Genomic DNA, 21,168 nt, shown 5'->3' on the forward strand with positions numbered 1-21,168 from the left:
AAATCACGTGCAGCAGGGATTTAAAAATCTGATGTATTCCTGCTGTCAGTCAGGAGTTCAGAGGTGGGCCCAAACTTCCCTAAACCCCCCCCCAATAAAACTGGGCCACAAAGGGGACACCATGTCACTTTCCTCTTTGAGACAGTTCATCTCTCCCTTGAGGGCACTGCCTTTTCTCTTCTCATACACTTTGCTATAATTTTACTACAGTTCATGTCTTGCTTGGTATCTTCCTGGGCGAGAACACCAGAGCTGAGAAACCCAAGCCACTAACAGGCTGGGAACTTCTCGGTGCCTCCAGACCCAATCCTAAGACTCACGTAACCACCTTCAGTACAGACAGAAACAGGAGCACAACTCCGGGAGCTGGAGTCATGGACGACGCAGAGCAAGACGTCATGTACTGGAAAGCAGGACGGGCCGCAGTGGGATGGCAATTTAGGAGACAAACAAGTCAGCAACAGAGGTGGCTCCTTCAAAAACCAGTAGACGCAATGAGACTCCATCCCTTGCCCCTTTCCCACGGGTTCCTCCCTTACCTCACTACCCCACAAGTCCCCCCATCCCTCCCTCTCTCCCCACTGAAAAGTAGGCACTGGGTGTTGTAGGTGAAGAAGAGAACACCTGGGCTGAAGGCCGAGGACAGCCGCTGGGAGCTTGGCCATCTGAGCCCCACTTTGGAAGCTGAACAAACAGGACTGGTGGGTGGGTGTCGACCACTGGGACATGGGGGCTGGTCTCTACACCACCAAGGTCAGAGGAATCAGGACAATATGAGGGGGACCGACCAGGCGTCGGTCTACAGTGGGGAATTAAGATACGTGACAATGTCTGTACCACAGAATAAACCAGAGCACAGCAGCAACTGCAGCAGAGACAAACCTGCAACCTGGCAGCCAGTCACACCGTGGGCCAGAAGATGCTGAGAGTGGCCAGCGCCTTGAAAGTCTCTGCACAGTGGGGCCAGCCCCAAGCTGCTTTTCCTTCAAGATTCAGGAGGAATTCTCTTTCTGAAAGTGTGCTCATTCACGGCTATTTGTCACAGTAAATATCAGTAAAGCTCATAAGCTATCACAGCATCTCAATCTCTAACACCGCTGGGTGTGCCACGTCCACGAGGACATCTTACTTACCAAGGAGAGAGAGGGCAGACACCGAACGTCCTCAGTCATGAATCACTGAACTCCACAGCCACATGGGCACTCAAGCCCCGCTCTCACACACCAATGCTTCAAAAAAGAAGGAAAGATCAGTTGGCACCTTTTAAAAGATTCTGCATTCATTGGGTATCAATTCTAGAAAGTTCCATCAATGCCCTTAGAACCAGCACAAGCTGCTAGAGCAATGCAAAACCTAGAACACAGTGTTGCACAGGATGGCTTGCTGATCACCGATGAGTGCTCCAAGTCACTATCACATGCACCAACGCGTTTCCTTCTTCAGAAAGGAGAAATCAACAATTTGATACTGTTCATCATGAGAGGACAAATGTCATGAAACCTCCAAAGAACCTGCCCATGTTATGACAATTCTTTCATTTCATCTTTTGAAACATATCCTAGCTAAAGTAAAGCATTTCCAGAAGAAGATGAAGGCAGGAGGTATGAAAGAAACTATGCCTGAATTTTAGTTTGTACATTACTTATATATTAATTTGCCTGGTGCACAGTTATGAGACTTTGTAGGAAGAATTATAAATCATATAAACAATTCACCTGATCAAAACCAATTAAACCTTATGTATCTCCTCATTTGAATTAATATGTAAAAATCTGGGGAATTGAATATCGTAATGGAATGGAAAGACTACGGCAATTCCAGCCTCCCGCAGGATGCGTGCACCAAAAGTTGAAATGAGGGACTTCTCATTTATCATCCTTAAAGGACATGTGTCCATTATCAGGGATGGACACCTGCCCCTTCCAACACTGCCCTTAGGGCTTCATGCTTTTGTATCCGTGTTCATCCAGTTCCTTTCTTTCTCTTCACTCTTCTCAGCTGTGGCTTCTGTCTACTGCGCATGAGAAGCACACGGATGTCGACCAGCCCCACCCACACACTTAGGGAGCAGCTGAGAACAATGAAGACAAAGTAGAGGGAAGGCTTTCCAGAACATTCTGGCTGTTCCTCCAGACAACGAGTCCCACATGGTCTGTTTCAGTAATGACCGAAAAGCTATCAGCCTACAGAAAATAATCTGAATTACAGCTGAAATTTTATGAAATATTCTATCTGCTAAACGCTGACTTGGAGGTCCTGGGGTTCAAAGCAGCAATGCTGCATCTCCATGAGGCTTCCCCATCCAGAGAGTGCTTGGGTGAGTTCATGGGAGGCACGGGGGCAACCCAAGGCAGCATCATCGGTAGGGCCTGCCACAGAGGCACCGAGCAGCCAGGTGTGCTCAGACAGCGAAGCCTCACCAACTCCAAGGTCCCAGTTGTGTCACTGAAAGCCTGTGACATCATCCTTTGGAAAAGACAAGGTGCAGATGCAAATGTTTGAGGCCAAAAGAGAGGTCAGGGAGCTCTTCCCAAGTAAGGATGCACATTCAGTCCGGGAAAAATTCCTGAGAGCAGCCAATTTCTTCTTCACAACATCCCTAATGTCTCCTTTGGGTGTGGCCGAAAAGTATGTCAGTTAGGACTTCATTATGACACAGCATGTTTGGAGACATGAATCTCCTCTCTGGAGCCCTGAAATCTGTTTTACAACAATCATGACTAAAATTTCCCTGTATTTGTTTAGAACATAATCAAAATTTAAAGTAATAAGTTTGGACAGAGCCAAAGACCTGGCTCTGTCCTGCCATGGTTACCTGGCAATGTCTGTGAGTTCCCACTTGTCCAAATTAAATTAAAAATAGGGCGGATGGGTTTCCTGTCCTCACCCAGTGAGGTCACAGATGAGCTGGACACCTGAGACAGCTTGCAGAATACAGGCCATTCTCTGAAACAGCCAAGGAGACAAGGCCAAAAACAGCACTGAAAGAATCCCAGGAAGCAAAGAAAGCCAATACTCAGGAAGAGAGATCCCTGCTGAATCCAGGCAGGGACAGCCAGACAGTCCCAATCTTCAGGTTTCAAAAGCCAGCCCCTTCCTTGAGAAATGCCACCTTGAGTGACCGTGGTTTGGGGAAGACACAACTGACCTTAGAAGATGAAGTCTAGGAAGTTGGTCCCAGCAGCAGGAGTCGGGGCAGACACCCTACAGGGTTCTTACTGCGCCTGTGGCAACATCAAGAAGGATTGGGGGAGTTTACCATCGGGTGAGACAAGGCCACACAAAGAGCAGGTGCACCTTCAGCCCTTGGCTGTGCAGGCATGGCCGGGGCTACCCACCCCTCCACGCACACACACAGGTGCACAGGCGGCTGACTCAGGGCAGAAACCGCGTGCAGCCCTCGGGTCTGAGCTGAGCTGAAGGAACGCAGGACAGTCCTCAGGTAGGACAGCACAGGGCACCTGTCTTCCCTCACTAGGACCACCAGCGTGCTGACACATAAACCAGGGATCACAGACATTTCTTTTAGAAACTGAGCAGGAAGTCAGAAGGTAAATAAACTCCAAACCTTGGAGGCTCACCCCAATTGGAAGTGGGAATATTTTGAAGCAGGACATTTTTTGTCTTTTGGGGGTTTTTTTTGGCAGGAGTGGGGGGTGCTGTAGGCAGGACAGATGGTCTGTACTAGTGATGTGGACTTTGGTTAAGGCTTTGTGTCCTGCGCGCTCAGCCTGACCTCTGGAGGAGCTAGAGACTGCAGTCAGTCAACAACATCCATCTGGTCCATTCCCAATAAAACCCTGGACACCAAGGCCAGGGTGAGCGTCCCTGGTGGCCAAGACTCCACCTGTGTGGTCCTAGAGGAATAAAGCCCTGTCCACAGGAGAGACTGGGAGAGGACAACTGGAAGTTCAGGCCATCTCTCCTGAGCTCCGCCCTGTGCAGCTCTGCATTGCTGCTTCAGCGTCCTTCAACGGAGGTCAACCATTACCATGAACCTAAGAGCTTTTCTAGGTTCTGTGAGTCCGTCTGGTGGCAATCTTGGGGCCACCCAACTGGAAAAGGAAGGATCAAATGCAAAAGTAACATGTGTGAAAGAAGGCTGGGATAGTGTGCCTAGGTGGAGATGAAATACACAGGGAAACAGAGTGTCAGCTGAGGCCTGGGACCCGAAAGTCTTGGGGAACAGAGACATCGTTTGGAGAGACTGGTCAGAGGCTTCACTGCAAACAGACAGGGGTCCACACATGGCTGGAGGTGCAGTTGGGGCCTGAAAATCAATGCTTGAAACTTGGAGCTCCAAATGGCATTTCACTTCAGAGATAGATAGATCGGTAGATAGATAGACGGATATATCCCCCCTCTTCCCAGTTATACACCAGCTATCTAAAATAGATTTTTAAATATTTTAAATAAAAGAACTACAAACCATAGTCCATATTTGCAAAACAGTAATTGTACAGAAAAGCAGGGTAGAAACCCAATGTACTAAATAAGGAAAAAGTTTCCTGGAAGTTTTCTGACAACATAAACACCATAGGATCTAAATTTTCTATCTAGAAATTAAAATACAAACTGAGTAAAGGATGAGATTTTTGGTGGCTCCCAAGTGCAGTTCCACTGGTTTGGGGGCAGGGGCTACCAGAGAACCAGCACCCGGAGGTGAGTGGCAGATGGAGCAACCTCTTCACTCTGGCTGTGCACACTGCCCCCTTTCTGTCACTGTCCCCAACCTGGCTGCCCAGAGCTCCAAAAGGACATCTCTTCTTCTTAAAGGAGTGGACAGCACCTGGAGAAATTAACATGTTTAGGGTAAAAAGATGCTGTCATCAGAATACCCCAGTTGTCAAGAAAAGAAAGGGAAGGTTGGCAACAGAAAAAGTGGGGAGACGAGGGACCAGGGGAGGACAGAGTGAACAGCGGAGAGAGGGAAGGAGAAGGAAGGACAGACAGGAGGGAAGGAGGGAAATGAGGCCAAGACCAGAAGTAGCCAGCAGAGATACTCAGATTCCAAAATTTTATGACCTTTCCTTTTGAACATAAGTTATCATTATAAAATATACTTTATTGCTTATCTTTAAAATAGAATTTATTTTATGACTTTGAAGCTTACAACATGATGTCATTGGGGGAATATACCAGGACAGTGAAAGGGAAGTAATGACTGTCACATCATCTCAGTTACTTTTTTTGGTGACAAAACCCGCTAAATGCTACTTATTTAACTAAAATGTAAAATATCATAATTTTATTGACTCAGTGTCCACACTGCCCAATAGCTCTGTCTTAGTGAAATGCAGGCAGCCTGAACTCCAGTGGGAGGGAGCTGCCTCCACAGTCCTGAGTAAGCGTCCCAGGGTTTCAGAGAACAGCATGAGGCTGGAGACAGAGCTCAGTGGTAAAGCACTTTGTTGCGTAAGCAAGGCCCTGGGTTCAGTTGGACAGGGAAAAGAAACTGGAAGGGAAAAGCAAAGCGCACATAAAGCTTGAGGTGAGAAAGAAAGCAGAGTGCCAAGTCATGGCTGTACAGAGCTCTAAGGAACAACCGCCCATGTCCTCCTCTGTGCCAGCACCAGCTAGTATCAGAGACTCATCCGCAGAGTGTGTTCGGATCTCTTGAATGTAAGATTGCTGACCATTTCACACTCAAGACAGGGTCAAGATTCAAATGGAAAAGTCAGTTTGTTTTAAAGACAGAGATTCCTTGATTTGTCCACAAGCACAGTCGAACACTATTCAGCACTGGGATATTTAGGTGCTGAGAGCACAGTAAGAGATGTGATGGATTTGCCATGGTGGACTTTCTTCCTGTTTCGGATGCTCCTTCGCCTCTAGGCTGCCAGCACTGGCCAGCACAGGGTCACTGTGTGGTACCCAGCTAAGCTCCACGCTGACAAACAGCATCTGGATGACACAGTGCTCTCACAAAAAACCACGTCTGTTCAAACAGCGGAGGATGCAGAAAGGCAGAGATGTCCCACAAACACATGATACAACAAAGTCACAGGACAAGGAGGCATTGAAAATCAAGTCTTGAGACTTGTGATAACAGGACGATTTTGTGTTTTTTTTTGTTTGGTTTGGTTTTGCCATTTCAGTACAGAATGAGGCCAAGAATGGCATGCCTGGGACCATAGGGATGTGGCAGGTCTCTGCCCTCAAAGAGTTGGTCCTCTGGAATGCCTTCTCCCCAAATCAGAAATGATCTCAAAAATTAGGTCATTATGTAGGTTATTATATTCTCCAGAAACAATTGATCAAGAACATTTAATAAAGAATCTGCTTGGTAATTATGCCTTTAAAAAAGACAAGCATCAGAGGATGGAGTTTCTCATCACCGATTCCCCAGCCATCTTGGGACAGAAGCAGGAGCACTTGAAAACCCACACCAAAGGCCACCAGGTCCTCATGGGCAGCCAGTCCCCTTGTGAGACACGTGACCTCACACCAAGGTCTTCTGATGGTGCAAACATCTAACTCTGAGACCAGCAAGGGAAAACCTACCTCCCTGAACAGAAGAGCAGGCCCTACTGAAAGTTGCACCCCAAGAGCAAGAGGCATAGGGAAAAGAAATGAACTTCCTACCTGGAGAACCCACAGCCAGGCCCAGCCTGAGACGGCTCTCTCCATCAGATAGGAGTCACTGTGAAATGCAGTGGTTTAGACATAATAAACACCTCCGAGACCCAGGAACAAAGCGAGAGCAGAAACAGAATTTCTCTGCTCGAGCATGGACTAATCCCAACCACCCTGGGGAAGGAGCAATCCAATTGTTCCCCATTAGTCTTTGTGCAGATTACCCTTTGGTGAGTTCTTAAAGCTGGTAGTAATTGGAGACCCTGGAACCAGGACATTGCTGCAGAGACTGAAATAAAACTGGAGAAAAACGCTCCCTAGACCATTGCTCCCAGTGGGCCCAGGGGGTGTGTTCTGAGCTGCATGGGGGCTCAGCAAGGAAGCAGGGGCAAACAGCTCCCTTATGGTGACAGCAAACAAGCTGTCAAAAGCTAGGCAGCTCCTCACAATGCACAGGCTCTAAAATTGACTCTCCAGGGACGCCAAGATTCAGAATAGTGAACGCTTTCTTATTGCAGCCACCATGGGCCAAATTTTCCAAGGGCGGGCTTGCTTTTCATGTAGGCAATCTCAAAAAGCTTACACAAGTGGTTAATTTACATGGGCAATTGGCCTCTCAGCTTTCATTTTGACAACTAAATTGATCCATCCTTTGTAGACTAGCATCTCAGTACCCAGAAAGAGAAGGATGTCTGAGGCCCTTTGAAAATGTGGTCTCTCAACTGCTACTTATTGAGAATAATGCATCCAACAAGACTCGTCCTGTAAGCAGGAGCTTGTCTACTAAAGGAGATTTGAGATTTAACTCAAGGTGTAATCCTAACATCAAGATTTCACTCTAAAAATAATAATTTAACTACTACTATTACTTAACTGCCTCTGAATCTAAAGGTCCAGATTGGTTCTCATCAATTCTCTGATCATTACACAGGAAGAGGAAACCCTGGTTTAGACCCCCAGTGGTACCAAAATCTCCATAGAATAAAGCTGAGCTAAGGCAGACAAAAGTCGGCTACGAAAATATGAAGGAGAGGGGCTCACTTATCCCTGGAAGGTGGAGTGGCTACTCACAACAAATTTTGAATGTAAAGGCAAATAGTTAATTCACTTAGAAACATATTTTCCTATAAAAAGAACAGGTAGGAGGGGTTTGTTTTGTTGTTGTTGTTTTAGACATTTCTTACTCCAAGCTCAGAAAAACTTAATAAAATGATGTTCATTAACACAGTAAAGGGAGGAACAGCATAGCACAGACCCACACAAGCTAAGTTAATGGGTGCGTTGAGCTGTGTCAGTTCTCTGTGATACGGCTAAGTCCTGAGGCTACTGTTTTACATGATATGTGATGATCTGAGCCCAGTAAATTGCATTTCACTTTGGAAGAATCTTTTGGATTTGGATCTTTAATGTCCCCCAAAGAGCTCAGGTGTTCAGAAAGGCAGGAATGTTCAGAGGTGAGATGATTCAATTAGGAGAGCTGGAACCTCATCAGTGGATTAATGCATTTTATGGATTAATAAAGTAAATAGATTACACGGTGGTAACAGTACCCAGGTCGGGCATGGCTGAAGGAAGAAGGTCACTGGGGGCATGACCTTGAACTATACTCTGTTCCTGAATCCTCTATTCCTCTGTGTGTGTCCCAGCTGACCCAGAGCCACGGGGCTGGCTGACTATGATCTGATGTTTCCGAAACTGTGAGCAGAAATAGATCTTTCCTCCTCTAAGTTGTTTTTGTCAGGCATTTTGATCACAAAGCTGACTAACACAAAGATGAACTAGGATGGTATTTTGGGGGTTTAAACCAAGCTAATACTCTGATGCCATTTCACAATGTTCCTCTCATCAAAGATGTGAAAATTACCTTTTAAATTCCTCTGAAATCAGTCCCAATGACCTGTTGGATCTCATCAAAAGTAGGCACCAAGACCTGAAGAAGGAAAATACATCCATTTTTGCACGATGGCATGCAGGCAAGATTCTGGGCATGACAAGTCATTCCACCTAGACATCCGTGTCTCATGGAGGACTTAATACTACATGAGTCTCTGGGTGTCTTGCATGATCAAAAGTCCAATTCTGTTCTATTTGTCATCCTCTCAATGTCAATTAGTGATAAATATAAGAAATAGGCCACTATGCAATGGACCAGATGGTGTCTTACCCTCCTATAGATGTTGCTGTGTTTAGAGAGTTTATACCTGGTGGGGGGGGGGGGAGTAAAAAGGTCTGCTTTGCCCTATGTTAGGCAATGAGTCACGTCATCCATTTTAACACAAGTTGTACTGAAACTTCCTCCTGGATGAAGAAGCCACACAGCTTCACTCATGTTTGAAGCCAATAGTGTCAGCTGCCTTTGATTAGCTATGATGCCGCTCTGTGCACCCTGCAGCCCCCATCAAGGAGTCTCTGAGCACAGGAGGCATCCTAAATGGAACCAGAAGGTCAGTATGTCCGGAGGCAGACCTGCTGGGAAGCAGGCTCTCCTCTCTGTGAGTCAAGGTGCTCTGTCATTTCCTTCTGCAGCTCATGCCCTAAAACCTTTAACCCAGATATTGCCATTTGGAAAACAGCCGGGAGGTGCCTCAGAAACCGAAAGCTAGAACCACTTTATAATCCAGCAACCTCGGGACTGGGTAAAGATCCAAAGACAGGACTCAGTATGTTCAAGAGACGTTTGAACTCTTCTACTGCAGCACAGCTCATGATAGCCAAGAAATGGAAACATCCTAAGTGCCCATCAGCTGATGGACAAAGAAACTGCATCTCATACACACAGTGGAAAACTATTCCGTCTTAAAAAAGAAAAAGAATGGAATCCTGGCATTTGTCAAAACATGGATGGAACTGCAGATCACTGTGTTAAGTGAAATCAGCCAGGCACAGACTGACAAAGAGCACATGTTCTCATGTGGCTTAAAAATGATGATCCCATAGAAATAGAGAGTAGATTTGGGGTTATTAGAGGCTGGAGTAAAGGGGGCATAGAGGTTTGTGAGTGAGTTCCAGCATATATGTAGGAGGATTGGGTTCTAGTGTTCTACAGACATTAGGGGACTGCAGGGATTGTGAGTGTTGCCAACATAAAGAACTGTTAGACTTTTGAGGTACTAGATATGTTAAATACCCAATTTGATCATTACTTATTGAAATATCACTCTGTACCCAATAAATACTCACAATTATTGTGTGTCATTTAAATACGTATCATGTATCAATCTCAGGAGCTTGATTTGACGGCAAGCCCTGGACACCTGTCCCCTCCCAACCTCACTGAACTGTACTGAAGATCTAAAATACGAAATCTAGAAGCAGAGCCAGGAAGAATCCTAAAAAATTTGCAAGTTTACCAATTTTTAAAGGACCCAGAGATAAGCCCCAACCACCTCCATGCAACTGAAGCCCACTCCGTGGAACTAAGTGGGAAGGAAACAAGACCACTGTGGAACACAGGCCGCATTTTACCCAATGGGGCTTGGTCATTCTGCACTGTAGGCGCTGGGAGGGCCCCAAACACAGGGTAAGCCCAGCTCAGAGTCAGCGCCACCCTTCGCCCTGCCCCAGGCTGGGTGCATGCTTCCTAAGCTCTAAGAAGAAACTTCTCCTCCTCCTCCTCCTCCTCCTTGCGTGAACAGGATAGACCGACCACTGCTTTGCTCTCTGACTTGACAGTCACTGAGAGCGACCCCTCCCTGGGTACTGTGAAGTTTATTTGTCTCACTGCAGAACTCTCTCCTGTTCCTATTACACCTTCTCAGCTTCACCTTGCCCCGCAGCCATGGGTTCTGCCAGCCTTCAGGATGGCTCTCCAATAGCCACGTGTCCCCAACACTGGGTGTGACAACACTGCCACTGCTCTTGATCCGTGACCCTGGGGCCCGCTTGCCTGTTAGCCACGTGTCACCTCCACTGTTCCCTGTCTGCCTCATCATCACGGGCAGGCATCTGTCCTGATGAACCTGGCACCCCCAAGGCCAGCCTGAGGGAATGCGCACATTCAGCAAAGCCTGAGTGACAATGGCTTGCTTCCCTCCTTCCCCCTCTGGGAGTGTGCGGGTACTCACAGACCAGGGCTGCCCGAGGGTTAGGTCTGCAGGTTCCTCCAAACCCAACTCTGACTTCTGCCCTCCGTCAGAATCAGCCAGGGAAAATCAACCTGCAGGGAATGGAGAGATTGCCCAGACCTCACGCAGGTCTAGAACGCAGGGCACAGGCAGGTGCTCAGGTAAGTGGCCTTGTCCTTGGCTGCACCAGCCCCCTCCTCACAGGGAGGAGGGCAAATCGCAGCTCCCGACCCAGAGGCTCGACTTGCCTTGGTCCCACCTTCGCTCTCAGGAAGACCTTATCACTGGCACTTAGAAGTGCTGTTGGTGCTGTGTGTCAGGTCCAGTCCCCTTCTCCAGGCTCTGGGCTGACAGTACCGTTCAGAAAAGACAGAGATCCCAACTCCCCAAAGACTTCCTGGTGCCTGTGCTCCCAGTCACCGTCTTCTCGTCCAGTGAGCTGACCACCATGTATGAGGTCCTCCTCCAGGTTGTCTTGGGGAGGCTGCCCCCACCATCTTGAGGACCACTGTGACCAGAGGTGTCCCCAGGGAGACAGCACACACATGAATGCACAGAGCAAGGGCAACCTGGTGGCCAAGAGTAGCATGCAGGAAAAACTAAGTAATATAAACATGACCTGTGCAAATCTTGCGCTCATGCTGACACTTCTTCAACAAACCCACTTTTCATTGGTATCAGGCCAGTTGCGAAGTAAAACTTATCCCACTTTCTGAATTAGCATAAATGGGTCTTGAGTGTTTCCATATGTGCAGATTCTGCAATCACGGATGAAGACAAAGCCTCCATCTTTGCTCCTGGGCTCCTGTTCTTTGTCACCGTGTCTGACTCTTAGCTGGAACATTCCCCACATGCAGCTTCCCCCTCCATTTTTCCCAGGAGCCACAGAGTAAAGTCCAAAGGAGCCCCTTCTCACTGACCAGTTTTCCTTTTTACACGTGGCTTTAGAAAATATGTAGGTGGTCCGGCTAAAAGTGAAATAAAGTTATGATGTGATTTATCAAAGACAGAATAAAAGCATTTTAGGCCAAGTGTGGTGGTGCACGCCTATGATCCCAGTGGCTTGAGAAGCTGAAGTAGGAGGATCACAAGTTCAAAGCTAGCCCCAGGAACTTAGCAGGGCCTGAGCAACTTTGCCAAACCCTTCCTCTAAATAAAAAATAAAAAGGGTTAGGGATGTGGCTCAGTGATTAAGTGCTCTAGGTTCAATTGCTGTTGCAAAAAAAAAAAAAAAAAAAAAACTTAATTACCTTATACCAAAAACTCAAGGGTTGATTTGTGCTTGACTTCGAATTGTACCTCACAAGGGTAATACACCTAATACTGGAATCAGAGCCTTAAGGAAAGGCTCAGATGACCCTGGTGAAGAGGACAAACCCGACGCAGAAGCAAAGTCCAACACAACAGTTTGAACATCTGTCCTTGCTCGGGGGTTCTTGTCTCAAACCACATAAACTAGGGTGCTCTCGTCACATCAAGCTCCCTGCCTACCTCCTCCCGGGGAGCAGCAGACATCTAGGGACTTGGCCCAGTGCCAGTACAGTGCCCCTCTCCTCACACATTCCACCAGAGAAGCCACCGGACCACGCACTTTCCTGCAGGAGCAGCCATCCCCACAGACTCCACGGGGGAAATCAAAGGAGAGCTGGGAGCTGGGGCAGGTGGCAGCAGTGGCGAGGCCTGTGTGCTTGCCCAGGTGGCCGATGGCTTCCTCACGTGCTTCAGACTGGCCTGCAAAGGGGCAGTGGCTGAAAAGTCCCTAAGCCGTGCCCATTTTTAAATGGTGGGAAAGAACTTTAAGTCAGAAAAGTGGCATGAAATTTTGGTGACAGCTGCTTGCCTCAAAGACCCCGTAGATGAACCACCAGACCACAATGGGACGCGATGCTACGACCTTTGTCGCCGTTCCTTGGTAAACCCCCGCCCACTGCTTCAAATTAGGCCTCTCCTCTGCTCATGTTTTGGAGCACACAGGGGTCTTTCAGCAGCAGTTGACAAGATGCAAATTGAACCTAACCATCCTGAAATGAGCGGGGACAGTTGGGCACAGCCAGGTCTCCTGCCGCCCCTCTGGGTGAACCCTGAGTGGTGTCAACGTCCCTGCTGTTTCTCCTTGCCTGGCCAAAGGTGGCAGATGGCCGGGCTCCTGAACAGACAAGGGCCATCTGCCCAGCAGGGTGTGGACAGCAGGTAACAAGGACAGCTCCATCTGAACCATGTGGGAGGAGAGGAGGGAGGAGAAACCATGAAGGAGACCTGACTAGCTTCGAGCTCAGCCCTACGCTGACTCCATCTGGAACCAGGGGATCAGGCTGAACCGAAGCCGGAGCTTCCTCACCCACCTCCCTCTCCTGCTCCATCTGCATTGCCACGTGCCCCCCTTCAGCTCAGCATCACCTGCACTCTCCTAAAGCTATCACACACCCTTAAAGAAAGCAAAGTCAGGGAAGTCCCGATGACAAGAGCCTTGTCCCCCAAGGACATTCACTCCAGAAACTGTCACACATCGGAAGACATCTTCATTCGGGCTGGAGTCACCAGAGGGAGCTCCTTGCTCCTCGGATCCAGTTGCTTTGACGGACAGGTGGCTGTGCAGGGGAGCTTGCAGCCCTGGCCAGGTGCTGTGCAGGAATGCAAGGTGGTCCTGGCTGAGAAGTCAGCACCTTGGGGAAGCTGCTGAGGGATCCCAGCTCAAAGCCAGCCTCTCACTGCCCTGAAGGACACACTCTCACAAGCCAAGTGCGTCTCATCTCAGATTCGCCGGTCCAGCCCCTAATTGCTCCCACCACGGCAGAGAGGTTGGCACTGCACATGTGAAGGAAGTTTTAAGGCCACGTTAAAACAAAAGTCACGGTGGTTTTCCCAAGAAAGGCTGCGTTGTTTAACCCAAACCAAAGGAAACTTCTTTAGCTTCCAGTTGCATGCTCTGTCAATAAAAACTTTAAAGGGAAACTGAAGGAGTGGTTTTAAGTTGTACGATAAGACTGACCCCAGTTTCCCACTCAGCCTGTTATGGAAGGTGCTATATTTCAAAAGCTGCAAAAATTTCCATTCTCCCCCAAGTCAATGAAGAAGCACCAAACACCAGGTATTAGCATGCCCTGGAAGAGCAGGCAGGCACTCACTTTAAAGCCCTCCCTGAAGGGCTCCCCTTCAACACCCAGGTACGGGGGAGGCCTGAGAGCTTCTTCAGAAGGGAAAGTCAGGTGGCCGACTCAGTGCCAACCCTAAGTATCTTCCATTGTGGGTGCTGCACAGTGACCAGGACACTGTCATTGACAGAAAACCCTGCATTCTCATCCTAAGCCAGAAACTTCCTTCACACCTCAGGGATTCAGGACACAAAGGAATCAGACAATTCTGGACAATTTTTCTTTCATGTGGTGATTGAGCTTCAAGAAAGGAAAAGAAAATGCAGTTGATCCTTCTTATCCGTGGATTCTACATTTTCAAATTCACCCAAGGGCTGGAATCCATATGTCATCTCAAGTCAATACTTCCTGCAGCAGCACCTCCCAGTCACTCACAGACAGGTGCACATGCGCCCAGCGGTGGCCGGAGGGCGCAATTCTCTGCCTCCCTGTTTCAGTGCCACATAATCTATTTTGTGCCACATTTTTGCACTTCTGTGCATTTTTTTTGTTTGTTTGTTTCTCTATTTAAAAAGTCCCCGAGCACAGAGCTGCCTGGCTGCCAGGTGTCCCTGAGCACAGCAAGGGTGTGAGAGGCCTTAAGGAAGAACAGCGGGCATGAGACCGCAGCATTCGGGTGTCGGGTACAGCGCTACTGGGCATACGCTCAGTGTTAAGGAGCCGGCACCATATATGAAGTTAGGTGCCATTACAAACACTCTGTAAACAGGAGTATTTATCCTCCAGCTGACAAAGAACCTGGCCAACCTAGCCCCGCATTTCCCCTAGGAGCCGGAGCTCAGCATTCGCTCATTCAGTTTTGTAGCAGGTTGAGATTACACCACAGGTAACAGGAAGGGACTGCACTTGCTGAAGGATGTCAGTCACAGAAGAACTGCACGCAGGCCCAGCTCCACATAGAACACCTGGAACCATCCAGGGAGGGTGCAGGACCCAGCAAGTGGAGCACAGCTCACAGAGGAGTGGCCACCTCCACAGAGGAGATCAGGGGTCAGGCCACAGAGGCTCATTCCTGAAAGCAAGAGGTGGCCCCTTTCTGCAAAGTGCAGGGAACAGGTAACTCAACTGGCTACCTGCAGGCGGGGCAGCCCAGGGTGCCTGACTGTCTGGCACTCACACCAGACCTTTCTGAAGTTGTCCTGGAGCAAAACAAAGCTGGACAATAAGCAAGTATCTGGGACAGCAGGTTGTGGTCAAGGTCATTGGAGGAATGGAGGCACTGGCTTCAGGCTCCCAGGCTCCTGCCTGCCCTCGTTGTATCATGGGAAGCAGATTTTCACCTTCTCTCAGCTAATGATCATCCCTGGATTTAAGGGATGATTACAACCTAAAGGGCTGATTGTCTCATTACGCATATGCTAATATGCTCCTGATGATCCCAGCTATTAAGTTGAACCTACAAATACCAACTCAGGTCACATGTGGGCCCCTCTGACATATCCCCATCTGTTAGGCACAGAACAGAAAAGCCTTTCCTGACACACAGTGCTTGAGGAGAAAGTGGCACACCCTACAGAACTGCGAGTACTCTTTTGACCAGCTCAGAACGTCTTATCTTAATTGAATTGAGTCTCTTTTAGCACAACGAGATCTTTAACATTATGAAAGCAAAACAAAACCAAAAGGCAAAAACTGACCATCAATGTCACGGAATAAATGGGACCCAAAGCCCTGGCTTTAGCGCTCCTTGACTGCCTTAAGCCTTCCTCCAGACTCATCTCCCTGCATTATAATCTTAAGGACTGAAACTATCACCATGTGGGATCGAATTGGCTTCTTTTTAAACCAGCCTCCTCCCTTGATGACGACCAAAAAAACTGGGCATCTTTTTCCACCTCCACTTCTACACTGTCCATTGTCAAAAGAAAGTGAGCCAAAGTAACAGAAGGAGTTCCCACGTGCCCTCGGGTAAAGAAAGCACTGACAAAGGAACACACAGACTCGCTTCCAAACCCAGGAAGAGCAGCTTCTATCAACTGTGAGTTGGTGGACTCCATAAAGACATGGGAACTTAGCATATTTGGAAGAGTGACAAACCAAATCCACGTGATGGAGAGAAATCAGAGGCCAGGATTTTCATGCTGTGGACATCAGACAAGGCTTTACGTGGGCCCGTCACTAACCACACACTTGCCCCCTACACACACTTCTCTGAGAGCTTCCCAGGGAGTCTAAAGAATGTCTCAGGACTGGGGGGCAGTGTGTGTGTGAACAGGAAGACGGGGGAAAGGGGCTTCAAGCCAGGATGAAGCAATCCTGGAAGGAGAAACTTTGAATTTTTTAAACGAGTATTCCATTTGACTTTTCAGCCAAACCTGACTCTAAAAATGCTTTGATCTCTAGGAATACCAGATGCTAAGTCAGAAGTGTGCGTATATACGTTAGTGGAGAGCTTGAAACAGACCTGGTGGAAATGTGAAAGGAAGGCTTAAACCCCACTAAAACTTTGAACTGAAAAGCAGGTAAATGGTTGAGAATTTACAGATGATCCTTCCTGCAGAAAGCAGGACTGGGTTGGCAGGAGACCCATTATCGGAGCCCTGTGACACAAGGGCACTGGAGGACAAGGCCATCAGAGGCACAGGAAGACATCTAGAGAAGTGCAGACTCAGACTCTGGTCTCCGTGAGTGACAGGAGAGCTGCTCTCGGGTCCCAGGAGGCCTGCGGCTACAGGACTTAGGAGGGGTGTAAGTCCTAACTAAAGTCAAGCGCTCTGGGTTCCCAAATCCCACTCACCAGCTTCACCTTCCAGCAAGCTCCTTGTTATAGGGCTCCACAAAGGAGCTCTGTCCTCTGCTCTGCCCCTGCCCCAGCACAGGGGAGAAGGACATGTGGCCGTCACGCTCTACCTCCTGGGAAGTCTAGCCTGTCTTCTGCAACTGGCTGCCAGCAACTGCTCTGGACAGACAAGCATCGGGCTCTGGCTACAGGTGAGAACCGGGATTTGGCTGGAGAAGAGGAAGAGGCAGTCGGAAGCAGAGATCAAAGTATAACAAAAGAAAGAAAACTAAAAACCCTAATGTTCCGGGGACTCAGGGTGAGAGCAGAGAGACCGGCAGACGGGGGATGGCAGAATGGATGCTTTTTGTAAGAAGCAGGACACAAAGAAGGACACCTGTGACTCGGGCACTAACAAAAAGCAGACGTGTCTGTGGTCTTGGACGGCCGCCCCTCCAGCCCAGTCCTCAGGCTTCTGAGCTGGACCCCAAACCACAAGGGGCTGGAGGAGAAAGGGAGGTCCCAGCCAGTCAGTCAGCTGCAATAACACAGCAGAAGCCTGGAACCACAAAAGCTTTTCAAAATAAACACTGTGATCCAAGGGGCTGGGGGAGCAGCACTGGGGAAACTTCAACAGCCCTGGATCTCATCAGACATCATTTTTTAAAACTACTGGAAAATGCCATTCAAAGCAGTGTTTGAATGACAAACAGAAGGGCCTGCCTTACCTACAGAGAATAGCATCAAACAGAGATCTTCAGAAGGGCCCTGCCCTGCTCAGACTGCTCTACAAAGGAGCTAAACCTCTTTTCATCTCCCCATGAGTACTTCCTTCCTCAAAGCCCCCAGGATACCACAAGCTTCTGGAGCTTAAATACCATGACCCCCAAATGTTCTAAATCCAGGATAGCAAATTAGCCCAAATATGGGCCTATTTCTGGGAAACAACTGGTCTCCTTGTTTGTAACAGAAAAACAGCTGCTTCTCTAAATTCAATTCCTGCGTGTGCAAGCGGTGTCCCAGAACTTCCCAAGGTACTTCAAAGAAAGGGAACAGATCACCCAGCCATAAAGGCCCTGAGTCAACCTACAACACATTCCTGCTTGCTTAAGATGACTTCCCAAAGGCTACCCAGAAAAACAGACCTGAGTTCCAGGGCTGTCATCTCTGCTGCCGGTGCTATGTGGACTGGTTTTGCTTTTTGTTTTGTTAACTTTTTGGAGTTTTTTCTCCTGTAGAAAAGGGTGCAAGTAAATGTCGGGGTATCAAAAGTACACATGCCAAGTTCCTGGCTCAGAATTGGTGTTAAATAAATATGATTAACAAAGGCAATTATTTCAGATACAGAGAGTTGAGGGCCAAGAAAGTTGGAGCTATCTACTGTATGAACTTGTGCCTCTGCCTATCTCTCTAAATCTCACTGTGGAATATAAAAAGTTAGATATAGTAGTGTGCTAGTCAGCTTTACATTACTGTGACATAATACCTGAGATAATCAACTTAAAATGAAAAAAAGCTTCATTTTAACTCACTATTTCAGATGCCTCATTTAGTCCATGGTTACATGGCCTGGTTGCTTTGGACTTGTGGTGAGGCAGAACATCATGGTAATGTGCTCAAGGAGGCCTGCACACCTCACAGAAGCTGGGAAGCAGCGAGAGAGGAACCGGAGGGTCCCAACATCCCCTTGAAGACCACGCCCCACGGGGGCTTCCTCAACTGGACCCCCTCCCCAAGTTTCCACCACCTCCTAACAGCGCTGTGGGCAGGGAACCAAGCTTTTAACACATGGCCTTTGGGGACATTCAAGACCCAAACTAAACTAGCTGCCCTGAGTTCTTCTATGCCCATTTCAGGGCTAGAAAACTTAACTGTCTGGGAGTTTCATCACCTGCGTTTTGCAACTACAAAGGCTCATTCTTTTCACATCAGGGACATCTTCTTCCCCTAGCAAGTTTTCTAGAGGAAAAAATATTAAAAACATTAATTTGAGCTTTTAGGGGGCATTATATGTTTTTAAAGGGTCACAGGATAAGATTTTAAAATGAAGGCCAAAAGGAAAGAAAATTTACTCTCTAGGAATCAGCAATTCTATTTGAAGATGGGGACAATTACATGTCACAAAGTAAACAGGTACAAAGAACTGATGTGAGAGAGAGAGAGAAAGAGAGAGAGAGAGAGAGATTTCCCCCAGTGATAGCTGTTTTGTTCTAAATCTTCACATCTGTGATCTTCTTTTTTTTTTTTTTGAGAGAGAGAGAGAGAGAATTTTTTTTTAATATTTATTTTTTAATTCTCGGCGGACACAAGATCTTTGTTTGTATGTGGTGCTGAGGATCGAACCCGGGCCGCACGCATGCCAGGCGAGCGCGCTACCACTTGAGCCACATCCCCAGCCCCACATCTGTGATCTTCTGAGAGTCTGACCACTCTTGGGGGCTCTGTCTTGAGATTTTGGTATAATGTAAAGAGTAACCCTAAAACTAAGATAAGCATTTGCCAGAGATGCCTTTCCCTCAACTTAGCCGAAAGCACCACAGGACTAGACTCGTTCTGCAGATAGGAAGGGCGGCCAGTCAAGCAAACGTGATCTGGCATGCATGTGCCGGTGGCTCACATGGAGACGGGCCGCCCAGCCACAGAGGGTGGCTGCAGACTGCTCTGAGGCTGTATAAAGGACCCCCACATTGAAGCTCCAGCCCAGGGTGAGAAAAGGCTCTGTGGTCTCCGTTTAAAACTGAGTTTGCTGTGATACAGACCATGGGAATCTGAGTGGCTGTGAAGACCTGTGCCGACTCCAAGGAGGCCGTGTCTGGTTACAAATGACAGCTAACAGGCAGCTAAGAGGCTCCTGGGCAGAGTCTCCAAAATGTGGACATCTTATGATCTGATTTGTATCAAGAGTGATGTCTGTTAAATCCTCCCGCCCCAGATGACTTCCAGCTTCAGCTAGGAGAAGGTGAGTTATGTTGGATGAAAACTGATTCAATGAGTCGTAAAAGATCCATTGCTGATTTGAACTATTTTCACAAAAAAAAATGTGGAGCCGAAAGATTGTCACCAACACCAGAGGCATGAGGCAGTGTATATTACATGACATACACAGTCTGCAAGCTTAATACCTAGTATCCCATCTTACTTTTTTCCTTAATTTTCCCATAATTATGTTGTTATCCTTAAAAAGTAGAGATGATTCCTGGAAGGCTCCTGGTAGATCCTGGGAGACCTGTTGCTCATGCTTATGCCCAGGCATGCTCCCTTCTCCCTGGATGCAGAGGGTACCTGTGACTTGTTCCTACCAACAGGACTCAGCAAAGATGGCATCAGTGTGTGTTGACGCGACTACACTACAAGAGAAGGAGCACTCACCTTGCCCGGTCTCTTTCTGCCTGCCTGGCTTTTAGAAGCAAACGGCCTTGTTGGAGAAATCAACATAACAACAAGCTGTGGGCAGCTTTCAGGAGCTGATGAGGCCCTCTGTACCACAACCACAAGGAAGCAGAGTCCACCCACAGCCCAGGTGAACCTTCAAGCAGATCCTTCCTGGCCGCATGTTCAGATGAGACCTGACCCCATTCAACTGCCCTTGACCGCAGCCTTGCAGAGAGCCCCGTTGAGCCAGGACCAGACTCCTGCCATAGGACTGCTGAGAAAGTGCACCTGGACTTACTGAAGCCAACACACCTCTTGCCGTATTTGATGTAAGGAATGGGTCACTGGTAGAGATTGTTCAATCTCAGGATGTTAAGTATAGAGTGAAATAAGTCATTTCATTTACCAGAAGTCTATAGAAGAGTTCATCCAGTTGGATCATTTTATCATAAACTGCAAAATGTATTTTAAATGTCTGATTTCAGAAAGACTATTTTTAATCACAACGCAAATCAGACATTGCAAATAGCTATTCATGACTCTTCAAAGGCAGCAAAGCCTTAATCAAATAAGAAAAAATAACATAAGATCAAAACATCAACATCTGATCATTAGTGAGTCTGGAGAGCTCAGTTTTTAAACTGACCTGCAATGACATCAGCTATTATCAAAACTGAGTCTCAAATCTGGATGTTCACATAAAGCACCCCTGTGACTCTCAGCAGGAGGCTTTGAGCTGAGCTTCATCAGGAGTCCTGAATGAAGAACCTGGTGGTGTGATCAGGTGTAGAAGGGGTTGTTAAATTGTCACATCTGCAATTCAGGTTTCGGGACACCATCAGGGAATTCATAGGAATACATGTTAATATCACCACAAATGTGGACTTGGAACTTCCACACAGAGCAAAACAGTCTTAACAGAACACATATGATCAAAGATGTAACCACCTCTTTCAACACAAATATACTGTGCCCCCAAAACATGAAACAACTATGTAATGATTTATATCTGGAATGTCCCCCAAAGCTCATGTGTTGAAAGCATGCTCCCCAATGCAGCAAGGTTCAGAGGTGGGGCTTTTAGGCAGTGATTAGATCATGAGGGCACTGACCTCATCAGTGGCATCGATGGCATTCATCTTGTGATAATGGACTACAGGGAGGTGGGACCTAATTGGACGAACTAGTCACTGGAACATGCCCTGGAAGGTATACCTTGTCCCTGGCCCTCGCTCTTCTCTCTCTCTCTCTCTCTCTCTCTCTCTCTCTCTCTCTCTCTCTCTCT

The 21,168-nt window shown here is 47.7% G+C and overlaps 1 protein-coding gene across 6 annotated transcripts in view; it reads right to left on the reverse strand.

Annotated features, from left to right (window-relative positions):
- Nucleotides 1–21,168, reverse strand: part of Sema5a (semaphorin 5A) — a 447,885-nt gene that overhangs the window by 338,092 nt on the left and 88,625 nt on the right. For 4 of the 6 annotated variants that reach the window (XM_048813984.1, XM_048813985.1, XM_015490452.2 and 1 more), the window contains one exon: nucleotides 1,134–1,229. The exons of the other annotated variants lie outside the window; for them this stretch is intronic. The gene's annotated coding sequence lies outside the window, so the exon portion shown is untranslated. The remainder of the gene's footprint in view (nucleotides 1–1,133; nucleotides 1,230–21,168) is intronic. 6 annotated transcript variants of the gene reach the window in all.

The sequence above is a fragment of the Marmota marmota genome, unplaced genomic scaffold (assembly GCF_001458135.2).
Source record: "Marmota marmota marmota unplaced genomic scaffold, marMar, whole genome shotgun sequence".
NCBI classification, from domain to species: Eukaryota; Metazoa; Chordata; class Mammalia; order Rodentia; family Sciuridae; genus Marmota; species Marmota marmota.